This window comes from Diorhabda carinulata, chromosome 1, assembly GCF_026250575.1.
Source record: "Diorhabda carinulata isolate Delta chromosome 1, icDioCari1.1, whole genome shotgun sequence".
In the NCBI taxonomy this organism is placed as follows: domain Eukaryota; kingdom Metazoa; phylum Arthropoda; class Insecta; order Coleoptera; family Chrysomelidae; genus Diorhabda; species Diorhabda carinulata.
In genome coordinates this window covers 3,184,004-3,198,840 of record NC_079460.1, presented here as the reverse complement: position 1 = coordinate 3,198,840, position 14,837 = coordinate 3,184,004, and the positions used below count along the sequence as shown (strand labels likewise).

The window sequence follows — 14,837 nt, the reverse complement described above, 5'->3', positions numbered from 1 at the left end:
TTTTTTATCGATAAAATCTTCATATACATAATGAAATATTTTATCAAGATTATATGTTTTTTATTTCCAATTATCATGTAGACGATTCGAAATTACCTCAAATTACCATCTTATAACACGTGTTTTGAAGGCAGAAAAAGATAATTTGCTGCAAAATACAAATTTCGGGATTAATTGTTCAATTCCAATTTTTAAAAATCAATAACTCATATTGGGTCGACCTTAGTGCCTGTTTTTAGACGTTATCTATACTAACCAATCATTTTGCTTACCGCTAGCAATAAAAATTCATTCACGAAAATAGTCTTTCTATCTAGCAAATACAATAGACAAACACTATAAAAAATTGGGTAGTTTTATTCGACTCCTCGATGTGATTTAGTACATACTATTTGTTCGAGAAGATAACATGGTTTGTAGAAATATATTCATAGGTTTTTGTGACATAAAACGTTGACCATATAAATCTGAGAAATGATACATATTTGGTGTTTTCACAATACATGTTAGGTGTGATGTATATATTTGTTTTTCTAATAGGTAGTACCTATATTACATAACGAGTTTGGAAAGTGATACATATCTTACTAGATGCTGCTGAAACGTAACGAGTGCGAAGTACACTTTCCAACGAGTTGTGTACATTTTTCCTACGACCACGTAAAAAATTTTTAAAATAATGTATTTTTTAAATAAGAAATAAGTCAATTTAACAATATCACACATGTGTTGAAAAGTATATAAACACGTGGCTGAAAAGTTTTCCTTCGCTATGGAGAATAAATTTTCATTCAACTACTTTATACATTACCCAGTAATAGTAGTAACACTTGATTTTAACGTTTGAATTATCTTGCTGAAACTAGTATGTATTTGAACACAAATCACAACAAACTTTCATTTTTCATTGTCAACACTAAAATAACCTCAAAAAATCATATTGTCTGCTTAAATTTGGCCTTTTGCCTTTCGGCACCTAGCCAGATTCATATTGTATTCGCGTATTCCCTCTAGCGTTCGAGACCATATATAACATAAGAAAAAGAAGCATTTCGATACATGTATGTTTTGTTATACATGTGTGAAATAAGCTACTTTCTTAGGTAAAAATGAGTGTGCAATCTATCATTTTCATAAATGATCGTAGGAAAAAATTTTTCGTGTCGATTTGTCTTGATTTTTTATCTCTTTTCAGTAGTAATAACCCAAAGACATTGATAATTGTTTGAAAAAAATTTATAACAGATTTCGAAAGCTTCTTGCCTATAATCTTGAGAAAGTTGTTATAAAATTCATTTGCATTTATCAATTTTCCAGCGTTATTTTATAATCTTTTTGCTAATTATAGAAAAAATACAGTGTGAAACCAATTCATTTTAAACTTGCAATTAACAAAAGAACACTAAAAAAAGATAAGTGAATATTTAGACGTGTTAGTTTTTAAAACTAATGAGGATGTTGAGATAATTCAAGATTTTTAACTTTAACTTTTTAACTATGACTTCGAAGTGTCAAATAAAGTAGAAATAATATTTTACCCTTCCTGTAAAAATTTGAAAAATAGGGTAATTTTCGAGAAAGTGACATATACGGTGTTTTTAGATGGGACCCACATGTCCCACTGGTGTTGAAATGACTATATAAAATACAGTAAAAAATTCTGCCCACTAGTCAAAGAAATATTTATTAGATGACACCCCTTGACAATATTCATGATACAACTAACAACTACAACCTAACCAATAAGGAACCCATGAACTCCAAGCATTCTCAAATTTAGCTACTTGAATTCGAAGATATGATTCAAGATTTTTATGACAATTAAGTTCATCAATATGTGAAAAATTATAAAAAAAATTCAGTATCTCTATCTGATACAATTGTATCTGGAATACCGTAATGTAAAAGGAATTTATTATCAAGCATTTGCCACTGTGTAAGCTTTTTTTATCTTTCAGCGGATAACCCTCTACAAATGTAATTAATTCGCAGTGTATAGTTAACAGTATTTTTTATTCTCAACATCCTCTTGGAGTGGACTGAATCTATAAAAACTTTTTGAAATCCTGACGAAGCGGTTGTAGTTATGGGCAGTTCTTTGTTTGAGATGGAATACTTATATCGTTGATAATCGTCACATCTTTTAACAAAACTTTCTTCATATTTACTTAAACTTGGACAAAATATATTTTTTTATATTATTGTACATTCTACTTACACCAGCGTGTCCCTCTGTAAGAAGAATATGAATGTCATTTAGAATAATTTCTATGGTTTCATTATCTATGATCTTTTCTATATCTTTTATTATAGATAATTTCAATATCTGTATTTTTTTGTATGGGTATTCCCAATACTTGTGTTGTTAATAATTTAATTATGATGTTCTTCGTCAATATTCAATTCAAGTAGGGTTTTATTGAGTGGTGATTGTTGTGACCAGTAATTTTTATAAGCTCTTTCTCTTTGTACAAATGGTTTCTTGGATAGCATCTCTTCTGGTCATTCCTCGGTTAAAAAACACTTTTTGAGCATCTGATGATACATGTTGCCGTCTCTTTTCATCTGTTTGGCCTCTCTCTAGACTAGGCTCTAGTAGGACGTTTATCGAAACTGCAAATCGACTTGTCGATGATTGAACTTGAAGCCATGGTTGCCACATACTCTTTTGTTCACAAAACTTTTATCCAAAAATAATTTAGTCCTCAATACACCTTGTACAGTTTACAAGGTGTAAAAATATATTATTACGCTATATGCAACAATGTAAATATTCTACTTAAAATTACTATCTAATGATTAATGGTTGTTTGATGAGGTACATCCATTTCAAAATTCAATCGGTTTGCTATAAAATAAAAATTACAGTATTTAAATTCGTAATCTTATGAAATAACCATATCGATTATACATTTGTCTGCATGTTTACCTAAAACTCAATGACTTTCTCAGTATAAACGTTTTCGCAAAGTTTAATGGAGTTACGATAATATTATACGAACTATACTAATAAAAGGATTATGTCGTCAAAATGTGAGTTTAATGAACCTTTTCATTAAATTTAGAAGTTCGCAGGATATATTACGATGTATTTCTATTTTATATCCAAATTTTCGAATCGATTTCTCAAAAAATCTTATTTATTCGTTTTATTGTGATTACACACTTCGAAGTAACTTTTTGAAATAAAACTAAAGTTGTATGCCTCAAGTATTTTCCAGATCGAATTTGGTTTTCGAATTTCACACGTTTTGTTGAAAAAATAAAATTTTACTAGCACTAACGGCAGTACCAAAGGTAAGTTCAAGTATCAAACATTTCCAAAAATATCCAGTGCTTCGTTCATAAATATTATATTATAAAAAAAAAACAAGGTAATTATCTATATTAGGTTACACCCCTCCGATTACGTTAAAACTTAAGTATGTTATAAAAAAAATTACGCTGTTCAAGAATATGTATATATAGGGCGCGAAAATCAACCCTTCAGGTAATAAAATACGCGATGATTCCACATACAGTTTGTATATCTATTTTATTTATTGTCGACCACCTCATCAATAAAAAACCATGGAGGAGTTTTCGATAACAGCAACCCTCATAAGTTTTTGCCTACCCCACAAATCTGGATGGATTTGCCAGAAAGAAAACAATTCACATACGAACTTCACAAAAAGATGTCTTGGTCCAAAAAGCATGTTCTTAAGTCTCACAGGGCTAACAAGAACTAAAAAATCAGCTGGTATTTGCAAGTACTTTGTCGCACTCACCGACAAAATATAAATATGCGCTCGTATAAAGTGAACAAATAACGAACACTATTATTTTTGGTTTGTTAGACACTGTTTCGACCTTGGGTTAACAATATGGAAAAGAAATTTGTATTGTTTCGAACTCATCTCCGCCCTGGAGCCAGGAGCTTTGATGTATTGAATTTCTAAAATTAGGCGAAGGCGCCACCTTAAATGAAATACCTGGAAGTCGTTTGATCCTTGTTTTCATATGATACTTTTTATAGCAAGCGTTTTATTTACATTGTTTCTTTTGAATAATTTCTAGGAAGGTCTATTTATTTATTGTTTTTTTTTGTTAATTTTTCTATAACTTTTAAGATTCGTTTGTGATATATATATATATATATATATATATATATATATATATATATAAGGAGTTTAGTTCAATTCATAATAAATAGTCGTCGTGGACAGAACGAATTAGCAAAATAATTCAAGAATTTAAATAAACTATTCAAGTTAGTTAAATGAATTATATCATAAGTTAGTTAAGTGTAGTGTAAAGTATTTAAATAAATTAAGAACGTGAGAGACAGTGTCTATTAATTCACTCCACAAATAGTAATCGTATAATTAAATAAGAAAATCATTACAGAATTATTTTGAAATATCATTAATGAATTATGGGGTGAAAACCTATTGACCAGCAGTGTACATGTATTTTTTTACTTAAGCTATTTCAATTTTTAACAATTTTCAAACTCTGGTAACATCGTTCAAATCTCTTTAAATGACCTGCATCAATTTATTTATATGTATGTACAAACGGACATCTCCCTTATACAATTACTGAAATGTGAAATAGGTGAGAAGGTAAGACAGTTTGGCACATCACCCTTTCAGGGAACTTTCGTTAAATACGGAACGAAAACACCGAAGTAAACAAGCTCAGAGTTCAGAGCTCCGTACGCGTCTCGATTCAACAGGATTTAAGGATTCTTGAAGCCAAAGAGATCGCAAAAGATCTCCCTATTGTCGTACGGCTTTCTACAGAATACAAAATGCGAGATTACTCATTAGACCAAGCAAGAGATATTCAAAAAATCTATTCAGTAATGGTTTATTGGATAAGATGTTTTTTACACAAAAAAGTATTAAAAAGGATCATCGTTAATGAAGGTAGGTAGGATAACAACAGAAAAAGCTATAAAATTATTTTGATACAGACTATTTTTATTATAATTCAAAATATTCGCTAATCAAATAACTCAAAACAGTATCTCTAAAGCATATAAAGTAGTCATTGAGTGACAAGTCCAGGCTGTAAGGAGACAATATTTTATGGACAAAATAGATTGTGGTTTTATTACGTTCTGTCGATAAACTAAAAAATTTTTAGCAGCTAAATGATCGTATAGTTTGCTGGTCTTGGTCTTCATAGACCTGCCTTATCAGCTAAACCATCCAATCCATTTGACGCCTGGTTCACTAGATATGGTTTTACTAGACTACACACAATTTTATTTATTATATGTCCCCAAAAAAATCAAAAGTTTGATTGTGTTATCAAACATGCATTACGACAATTATGTTAAACAAAACACGAAAAAAACATGCTTAGATTTCATGGAGGAATTAGAATTAAGTCTTATCAAGGAACATTTGGAATACAATACTTGTTAAAAGAGTTGCGTTCAATAATTTTTGAAGCATTAGGAATAGAAATGAACAACAACCAATGCAAGAAGCTTCTGCGTTCCACCATTTGCTCAGGTTGTCATAAGACAGTCTGGATAACCTATTCAATAAAAGAAGTCACCTGCACTTTATGCAAACAATAGTAGATATCACTGAAATATGGCTACTAACACCTAACCACGATTACACTGTCTGACGAGCGTTTCGATAACCAGGTTCTCGTCTTCAGAGACTGAAGGTAAACTGTTTACTGTTTACTCAGTTTACTTGCTACTTGGTTATGGAAACGCGCGTCAGACATTCCAATTATGAGTGTTGGTGTAGTGGTGGTGTAAACAGTGTATTCAGTGCCAGACTTGAGATTAGTTTATTAGTTGCGTTGCGGTGTGAGGTTAAATCGAAAGCAAAGTTATTTATGTTCTCTAATATCATTACATAAAAATATATAAAAGAAACAAAATTGAACTTGAATTTGTTTATACAATCGATGTGATTTCTGCTATTGTTTGTCTTTTAATAATTCACTTATGTTTGGCGACAAATCCGACGTTGACAGTATGTGCGGTATTTATTTTTTACATAATTAAGATCTAAAAAAACCTTTTTGCATACATATGTTGATCCAAAACTACTTAAAAACTGTATCGCCAGGTCAGTTAATGCTGCAAATTCTCCTTTTGGCACCAATTTCCAAAAATCTGCAAAATCTTCTGAAGAATTTTGTGCTTTCAAAGACAATTTGTTAGCAAAAAGTTTTTTCAACGTTTCATGAATTTGCAATTCAACAAGTTCTAATTGAATATTGGCAGGATAAGTAACTATTTCAGCCCAACTTATTGCGAAAGGATTTATAAAAATTTGTACATTTTGTTTTTTAGTCTCGAAATCTTGAAATCTCCTCTCAAATGACTGTGATAAGCATTTAATTTTAGATTGGTATTTAGAGTAATTAACAGAAACAATATTGAACTTCTCTTTCTAATGTTTTAGTGTGGGGAAGGGAGCTACTTGAAAAAAGATTCAATTTTGCTTTGAATCCGCTTATCAAATTAAACATAGTCGGAAGTGAACACTCTTTACCCTGTAATTTGAGATTCAAAATATTGAGGTAATTCGTAATGTCAACAAGAAATGCAACCTCACTCAACCAGGATATATTCTTCAGTAAATCAACTTCGGATGGAAAAGCCCCTTTCTGCTCTAAAAATTGCGACACCTGTTCTCGCAAGTTGATGAAATGGTTCAACACGCTGCCCATTGAAAGCCATTGCACAGCACAATACAGTTGTAGCTATCCATATTCTCTGATTTCTTCTTCAAATAATAGCCCGAATTGACGTCTGTTAAGAACTTTTGCACGTATGTAATTTATGCAGCGTACTACTGGATCCATAATGGGCGCCGCGGGATTTTTCAATTTGGTGCGTATTTTTAAACCACACTTGCGCGGACCACTCAAAATTCCTTTCGGGCCTGGGGTTGAGCAGCCTGGCTATAGACGAAATGGTCACTGTTTTAAGACTACGTCCTTACTACTGTGTTTTAAGTTCAATCGAATTAATATGGTCTCAACTTAAAAGACAGACAGAACTAATAACAATTCGCCGAAAAAATCCTCCAGCGTTGTGTGATGACAAAGAATGCTCAAATATTAGCACCGAGAACTAGAGAAATCCCACGTGAAAAGAGTTGAAACCAAATATATGCAACATGTAGGTACCAGTTTTAAATATAATATGTTTAAGTTAAAAAATGAAAAACGTAAAGACAGTTTGAAATGATAAGTTATCTCTCAGTTTCGTGTTTTTCTTTTAATTAATTTCAAAATAGTTATTAAATATCTTGTAAAGAAGTACCATGAAGAATAGTTGATCTAATCTAGAAACTAATTAAAACTAAAAATTAATAGTTCAATTGAAAATTTCATGTACCAAAATATTTATAAATTACACTTTTTCATGTACCAAATTTTACTTATTTCGAACATAGCTGTGTAACAAATGCAATAAAAATTTGTATTTTTTTAAACGTTTTCGAAGTACATTGCATTTTTTTAGTCCTGTAAGCCTATTAACCTATTGTTCTAGAGATGTTTAAAAAAATAGCACGAATTTTTATTGAATTTTAGACGGATTTTGGAAAAATGGAACATTGGGTCAGTTCAAGAACAAGGTTACTTTCAATTCCTGGTTGTGTCCATTTTTTCACGGAGAGGCGGCCTCGGGCGCAAACTCTGCCCGGGACCACCAAAAGTCTCTTGGTGGCCCTGATTTTATGACCGGCATTATACTTATGTTCTTGTGAATAGACGATAGAAGTTTAAGGTTAAGAAAGTCCGACATTTCACAAAACCTTTTTGTCCCAATTAATAATTTGTATAACGAATTTCATAAATTAGAGATTCAAACTTGTACTTTTATTTTTTTTTTTCTATTATACTTTATACCATTAATGTTTAAATGATTCATTATTATCTTATTTATAAAACGTCACTGGTACATCGAAAAATTGATAGTCAACTATACTAAAAGGTATACTTACAACCAAATGAACCGTTCTTGAATATTTTCATCTCCTATTTGATGTTTGCACCCGTTGATTGCCTGGTCTATAGAAATTAAAAGAATCAAACGACCTTGGTGAATTCTGAGGCTTATATCCATTCAATAGAATCTCGAGAATGGGCTTCTGGGAGCAACTATGGAATATTACAACCACAAACAAAATTATTTCAAGTCGTTCCCGAGGTATTAAGGTTACGATGAGATCGTAGAAGTTAACACTATTATTACTTTTCCATACCACAACTATCCATGTTTAATTATTTTATTAGCGCATAAAATATGCAAAAATCGCCAATCATAATGCTTTATTTTATTAAAAAACCAAGTAAGATGTCTTAAGTTGTCTGTTAAGACGTATATCTTTAAGGATTTTATCTTCTTTCATTTTATTATAGTATAGTATTTCTGAAGTCAATTGAATCAGTTTAATTACACATTTGCAGTTTTAAGGTACATTATGTTGAAAGGACTGTTACAGAAATTACTAGGTGTACTTCAAAAATACTTCACACTTGAAGAATAACAACCAAATTAGCTGGTTCTTGCAGAACAACTCGAAAACACTTATTAACGCTATACGAATCAACAAAACGCGATGTTGGACAGAGCTTTGTAAAGAAGTGAACAAATACCCCTGGGGAACCGGATATAAGATGGCAAACTGGAGAATCGATCCTCCCCAGACCTCAAAGATGCCCAAACGACAGGACGGATCGTTGATGCACTTTTCCCGACACACCCAATACGGACGAACGCGATTAGCTATACTGAGACTACAATTGCCCCCACCTTTACTTTGAAAGAACTCATGAGGACATCAAAGACTGGTAAGGCACCGGGCCAGGCGGGATACCGCTCGAAATTCTTCGACTAATGGTCAAACTGAGGGCCGGAGATCCTCCTTGACCTGTAAAACAAGTTTTTGATAACAGGCATCTTCAGCGACCGGTGTAAGGCAGGGAGACTATTTCTTATTCCTCATGGCAAAGGTTAGCCTACTAAATACTACGGGTAAATTATTCGAACATCTACTAAGACCGAATCTAACAGACGAGATACAAACAAATCACGGACTTCAACTCGCTACGAAAAAAACTGAGCTGATGTTTCTCACAAGGAAACGGATACAGATAAGACTGCCCATTGATGTCAAGACAAACAAAATAGTTTAGATACGAAATAAAATATTCGGGAGTGACCTTAGATATGAATATGTCTTTCTGGCCCCACATACGGAAGACAGCTCAAAAAGTGGCCGAGCTACAGTATTTTTGAGCCGCTTAATGAAAAACATTAACGGACCACGGCCGGAGAAACGAAGGCTGGTGATGGCGACAACTTACTCAATTCTTCTTTATTGGGCGGAGGTCTGGTCAGATGCCCTGAGAATAAAGGAATCCTGCAAAGCGATGACGATGGTACAGAGACAAGGTGCACTGAGAAACGCCAGCTTCTACCGGACTGTTTCTACATAGGTTGTCCTACTGATATAATCCCCATGGACCACTCGAGGAGCTTAGGAGAGGAGGTATAAGAGACTGTCGGCAGCATAAATCCTGATAATATTATCCAGGTGATGCTGCACAAGGTAGAATGTGGGTAACAGGGAGAATTATTGGGCAAAAGAATGTAGACGGCTGCTTGGTATGACGATATCATAATATAAACGAAACAAATGGGACATCATACACGCACAGACCCACCAACCAGAAGTAATATCACAATAGTCCCTCGTTGGACGGAGATGACAGTAGATGGCGGTTTAGTTGGTAGGCTGCGGGAGTCCATCCATCAGCTCTTCTGGTGGAATCCGTTTCGACCTTCGCTTGATAATATCAAAGAGAAATTTGTTATAAGGTGTTATTTCGAAATGTAATGAATGGTTATAGGGTGGGCAAAAACTTTTTATCGCTAGTATACGTCTATATATTGTAACCAACGCAATTCAACTTTAAAACAAAACTTTTATTAGCAAAAAGAAACAAGTGGAGCTATAATTGACTAAACAGCGCTGCTAAAAATGATGATGCTCGTCACGTTTCTTGTATCGTAACGTAGAACTTCTTGTTGTTCACCCAAAAAATACACACTACACAAAATACATGGAGAAGTTGCAAAAAATATTTTTATAGAAAATCCAGAGGTTGATTTGTGTCAAAATTATATGAATCTCTAGTGTTAAACGATTTTTTGATTTTGTTTTTAAATTTACCATTGCAAAATATTCTTTTCCACAATAGTAGAAGTTGAAAAAGGTGTCAAAATAAAGTCATAATTTTGGATGTTCCTTCTTCATACTTATCCAAAACTTGTGAGGACAAACATTGTCAATAGTAAGTTATATCAACCACCTTTCCTAAAGACCAAGTTTTTTAAGCACCCTGTATTTCGAAGTGAAAAATTCAATACCGTATGATCCGGAAAAATTAAAAATTCAGTGCAATATACAAAAATTGAATGCATCCCTTATCGCTTATTCTTTGAGTGATGATGACGCATGTGTTTTAGAAACAGCGTATTGGAGAATAATTGGAATATTGTGGATTGTATGCTGAATACTATTATAAAAGGGCCTTCCACAAACAATTAGATTTTATTTTGGAAGTTGGAAAAACATTTTTGAAACAATATTACCTTTTTAAAATATTTCTAAAAAAAAGGTAAATATCACGACCATAGATCTTGCATAAACGATCTATATCTATAATCAATTTCACACTAAAATAATCTCTGTATACCAGTCATACAAAAATACTAACAAACAAACTTTTCGAAGGAAACAGTCGAAAATTTGACAGCTATCATTTGAAAGATGGTAAGTCAAGCGACAAATATAAAAATATGAACCAGTTTTATTGAATGATGATATAATAACAAAGTCCAATATTATATGTGGTTGAAATACCGAAGTTACCTTGCGATACGAGGGTTGCTACTTAAGTTTTGATATAAACAAATAAAAATATCTATAATCGGATATAGCTTCATTATATTTTCAAAATACTCTTCAATGAGATTAAGAAACTTTTGCATGCGTTAGGTACCTCCAACTCGAAATTTATTTTTGATCTGCGGGAATAAGAAATAAAGATTGCACATTGAATGATTCATCTGGCAAACAAATGCTGGTATACCATTTCGAATTGACCGTTCTACGTTGCTTTGATGGAACGGTTGCGACATATCCAATTATTCTGAAAGGCGACCATTTTCTTCGAAGTGTTTCGTGCGCAAGCAACTTTTGTTGGATTTGGCTCGTCTTAAAAGACTCATACACTCGATTGTTGTTTAGTTTCCGGTTCAGATGCATAGGTCCATGATTCGTCGCGTTACGACGACTTTTAAAGCATTGCGATTGACTTTTTTTAGCATCTTTTTGACAGCCGAATATTCATTCAATATTGAATGTATGCGAGTGGATCTAATGCCCAAGTATACCTCAATATTACGGTATGTGATGACGATCCTGTAATTTACGCATAGTATCGATGTTTTCTGATACAACAGCCAACTTTGGACGACCTTCACGAAATTCGTCTTGTAGCGCAGTGCAACCACAATTGATTTCGGAAAACCAGCGAAATACGGTGTACTCGAAATGGTGCTTCATCACCAAAAGTCTAAACGAGTTGATCGGCATACTGCTATTGATTTATTCCACGCCGAATGTTCAATTCCATTTTTTGACCAAGACGAATGTTTCAGGTATCTGTAAACAACTCAAATAGCACTCGTATAACAACAAGTTCTGAGTACGTTCACAATTGAAAATGTCAAACTTTAAAATGGTAATATCAGATTTGACATATTCATATCAGTGTTGCTGTAACTAAAAACTCTGGTACAATCAATTTTTTTCATATAAAAACCACACAAAGTACGTTCCATTACATAGAAACTTCGTAACATACAACAAATCGAAATTAAATGGAAATAAGAACACATTGAAGTGACGCAAAATAATAAAAAGGAAACGAAAACACCATTTTTAGTTTATCCCGTCTAAAATCTTGAGAAAATCGAAAAGTCAAATGCAGATATACTTGGTGAAATAAAAAATTAATCATTAAAAAAGCTCGGTTTTCATTTGAGAGGAAAAAAACAACAAAAATAATAATTTTCGTGAAATAATTTCTATTCTGGCCTTGAATAATACACAAGACAGAATATTCAAAAAGAATTTCTCAACTTCAACGAACCGTATCATACTAATTTTGTTTTCTTTCCGTCGACTTGGTCTTATTAACAGGAAATGAGACTTTTAATAAATTTAATATCATTCACGAACGTTTTTCTTTCCATTGCAGCATTTACTGAAATGAACGAAAAAGTGGTAACCAATAATAGTTTTACACAAAATTCAATAATACTTTTATAGCAAAATAATATAGCATACAATAAATTTAAAGAGCAAATGTATCAAGAAATGGAAAACAACAAAGATATAAACCGAGAGATAAATAAAAATACTGTCATTATGACAACACGTTGGTGATAAGACATGAAAGAATCTTTGTATAAATACATTAATAGATAATAAAATTTTATACTATTGAAATGAATATTTCCGATATTTTGAAACTTTAGAAACCTATAACTCAATAGTGATGGCTCGGATGATTATAAACAATGTTATCAATATTTTGATGTCAACTATTCACTTTATGTCAAACTTCCGAGATTTCCTGTACTCCTTACAACAACAAAAATGTTTAGGAAATTCCGACTATAGATTATGGCGTTATATATGTCTCGCCTTTTATAAACATTACGTAAATTCTTTCCTCGTAGCAACCATTTCTAAAAATAAAAAAGAAATGAAAAATCGTTTTCACTCTTTCAGTGTACAACTTGAAAACATATTTCTTACTCGTATAATCTATACGAATAGAAATTCGAACTATTTTATAACAAACATGGAAATTTGAACATAAATCTCAAACCATTGATTATTGGAAAAAATATTGAATTGAGAATATTTGAGTGAAAAAATTTAAACAATATGTTAATTTGATTATTTTGAAGAATTGATCTTTTAAATACACCTACATATATGATCCGTAATACGTTGACGGAGTTTTAGTTGCCTAGCACGTAGGTTAATTGGTACTTTTAAATACAACTGCATACATGATTCGTAATAGTTGACTCAAGTTGTCTAGCACGTAAGTAAACAACAAATAAAATACTGATCGGTACTTTTAAATACCACTGCATATATAACTTGTAATGCGATGAGGTAGCTTTACTTGCCTATCTCGTAGTTTAACAACAATAAAATATTATTTGATACTTTTGAATACTACTACATATATAACTCGTAATGCGATGAGGTAGCTTTAGTTGCCTATCCCGTAGGTTAACAATATCACTAGATATATAACCCGTAATACGCTGACGCAGTTTTGATTGCCTATAACGTAGGTTAGCAATAAATAAAATATACGTGAAAGATGGTATATATAAGATGGAACAATAACGTCTTAAAGGACAACATACATAAATTACACATTTTACTTTAATAATAGGAGTGGTGTGTACAAAGGTTGATAAGATTAAAGTATGAAAACTTAATTCTGCTGAGAGAAGTCTATTTATGAAAAAAAAAAGATTTTATAAAAGTATCTACTAAATGACGCATTTAATGTGTCTTTTGTGGAAAATGCATTCCCAATTTATATTTTAATACATTTTTGCGTATATACATAGGCAACACTGTTAAGTGTACCCGAATGGAAGCAACAAAATATTACAAATATTCATCTGTCTTTAAACTCAAATGAAATATCTTTTTCGTAAATTCCCATTTTAACCAAAAGTGTTGACCAAAACCCCACTGCTGGGGACAATTTTTAATCAATCGGTAAATATTTAGAAGTGGGGCACCACCCCAAACTTACTCAGATAATTTTAAGGGGTAAAATAAGTTATGTTAAGGTGCTACCGTTCCGCCCGGGTTTCACAACAGTTGTACAAGAGTTTCGTCCGTTGAATGCAACCTTTGCCGCTCGCACTCCTCATCAGTTAACACTTCATATATTTGCAACTCGCTTTCGTCACCACCAGCAGCCCATTCTTGAGCATCTGCCTCACTTATTCGAGGACCATTGGGACCCTCAACCTATTAAAAAGCTGGGCTAAAGGCACAACTGGTTCGTTATTATGAATTAAAAATCTAGGGTGCAAATTTAGGTTCTCAGAACATATTTCAAGACAGTTGACCAAAAATGATTTCCGGTAATTTAACTTCACATTTTGTATAACGTTCTAATCCATTTGTTGTATGGACTCCGTGGTATTAAGTGGCAGGAACATTGCATAAATTTTACAGTCTTCAGAGACAAGTTCATCTGCTGATGGATGCCCAGGACAATTATCCAACAGTAACAGTACCTGAGGAGACAAATTAACAGGCAACAGATGGGCATTTTTTTGTACACGATAACAAACAGGAAGACGTGTTGATTTAAATGCCCGCGGTTTTCTTTGATTTTCCGACAACACGCAATTGAAGTTTATAGGTTCCAGCTACATTTGCAAAAGTCATTTTACTTCCAGAAGCCGACTGTTCATTGCCGGAGGCTAAAGTATGATCTGGCAATAATCACTAGTATAAACCAAATTATATATTATATAGCGGCTTCATCATTTGACAAGTTTTCACCGACCATTTTTAAATGTCTTACTCCGTGATATTTTTTAAATTTATCTAACCATCCCTGACAAAGATTTCTTCAGTGTTTTTCGTACACCGGGACCATGTTCTATTTAGCCTAACAAACTTCAAGATTTTTCTTTGTTTTTCTTTATGTCGCCTACAGTTGACTTGCCTATACCAAAC

The 14,837-nt window shown here is 32.6% G+C and overlaps 1 protein-coding gene across 1 annotated transcript in view; it reads left to right on the top strand.

Moving 5' to 3' along the window:
- LOC130896783 (uncharacterized protein C14orf119) overlaps nucleotides 1-14,837 on the top strand; it is a 374,082-nt gene that overhangs the window by 123,248 nt on the left and 235,997 nt on the right. The window lies entirely within an intron of this gene.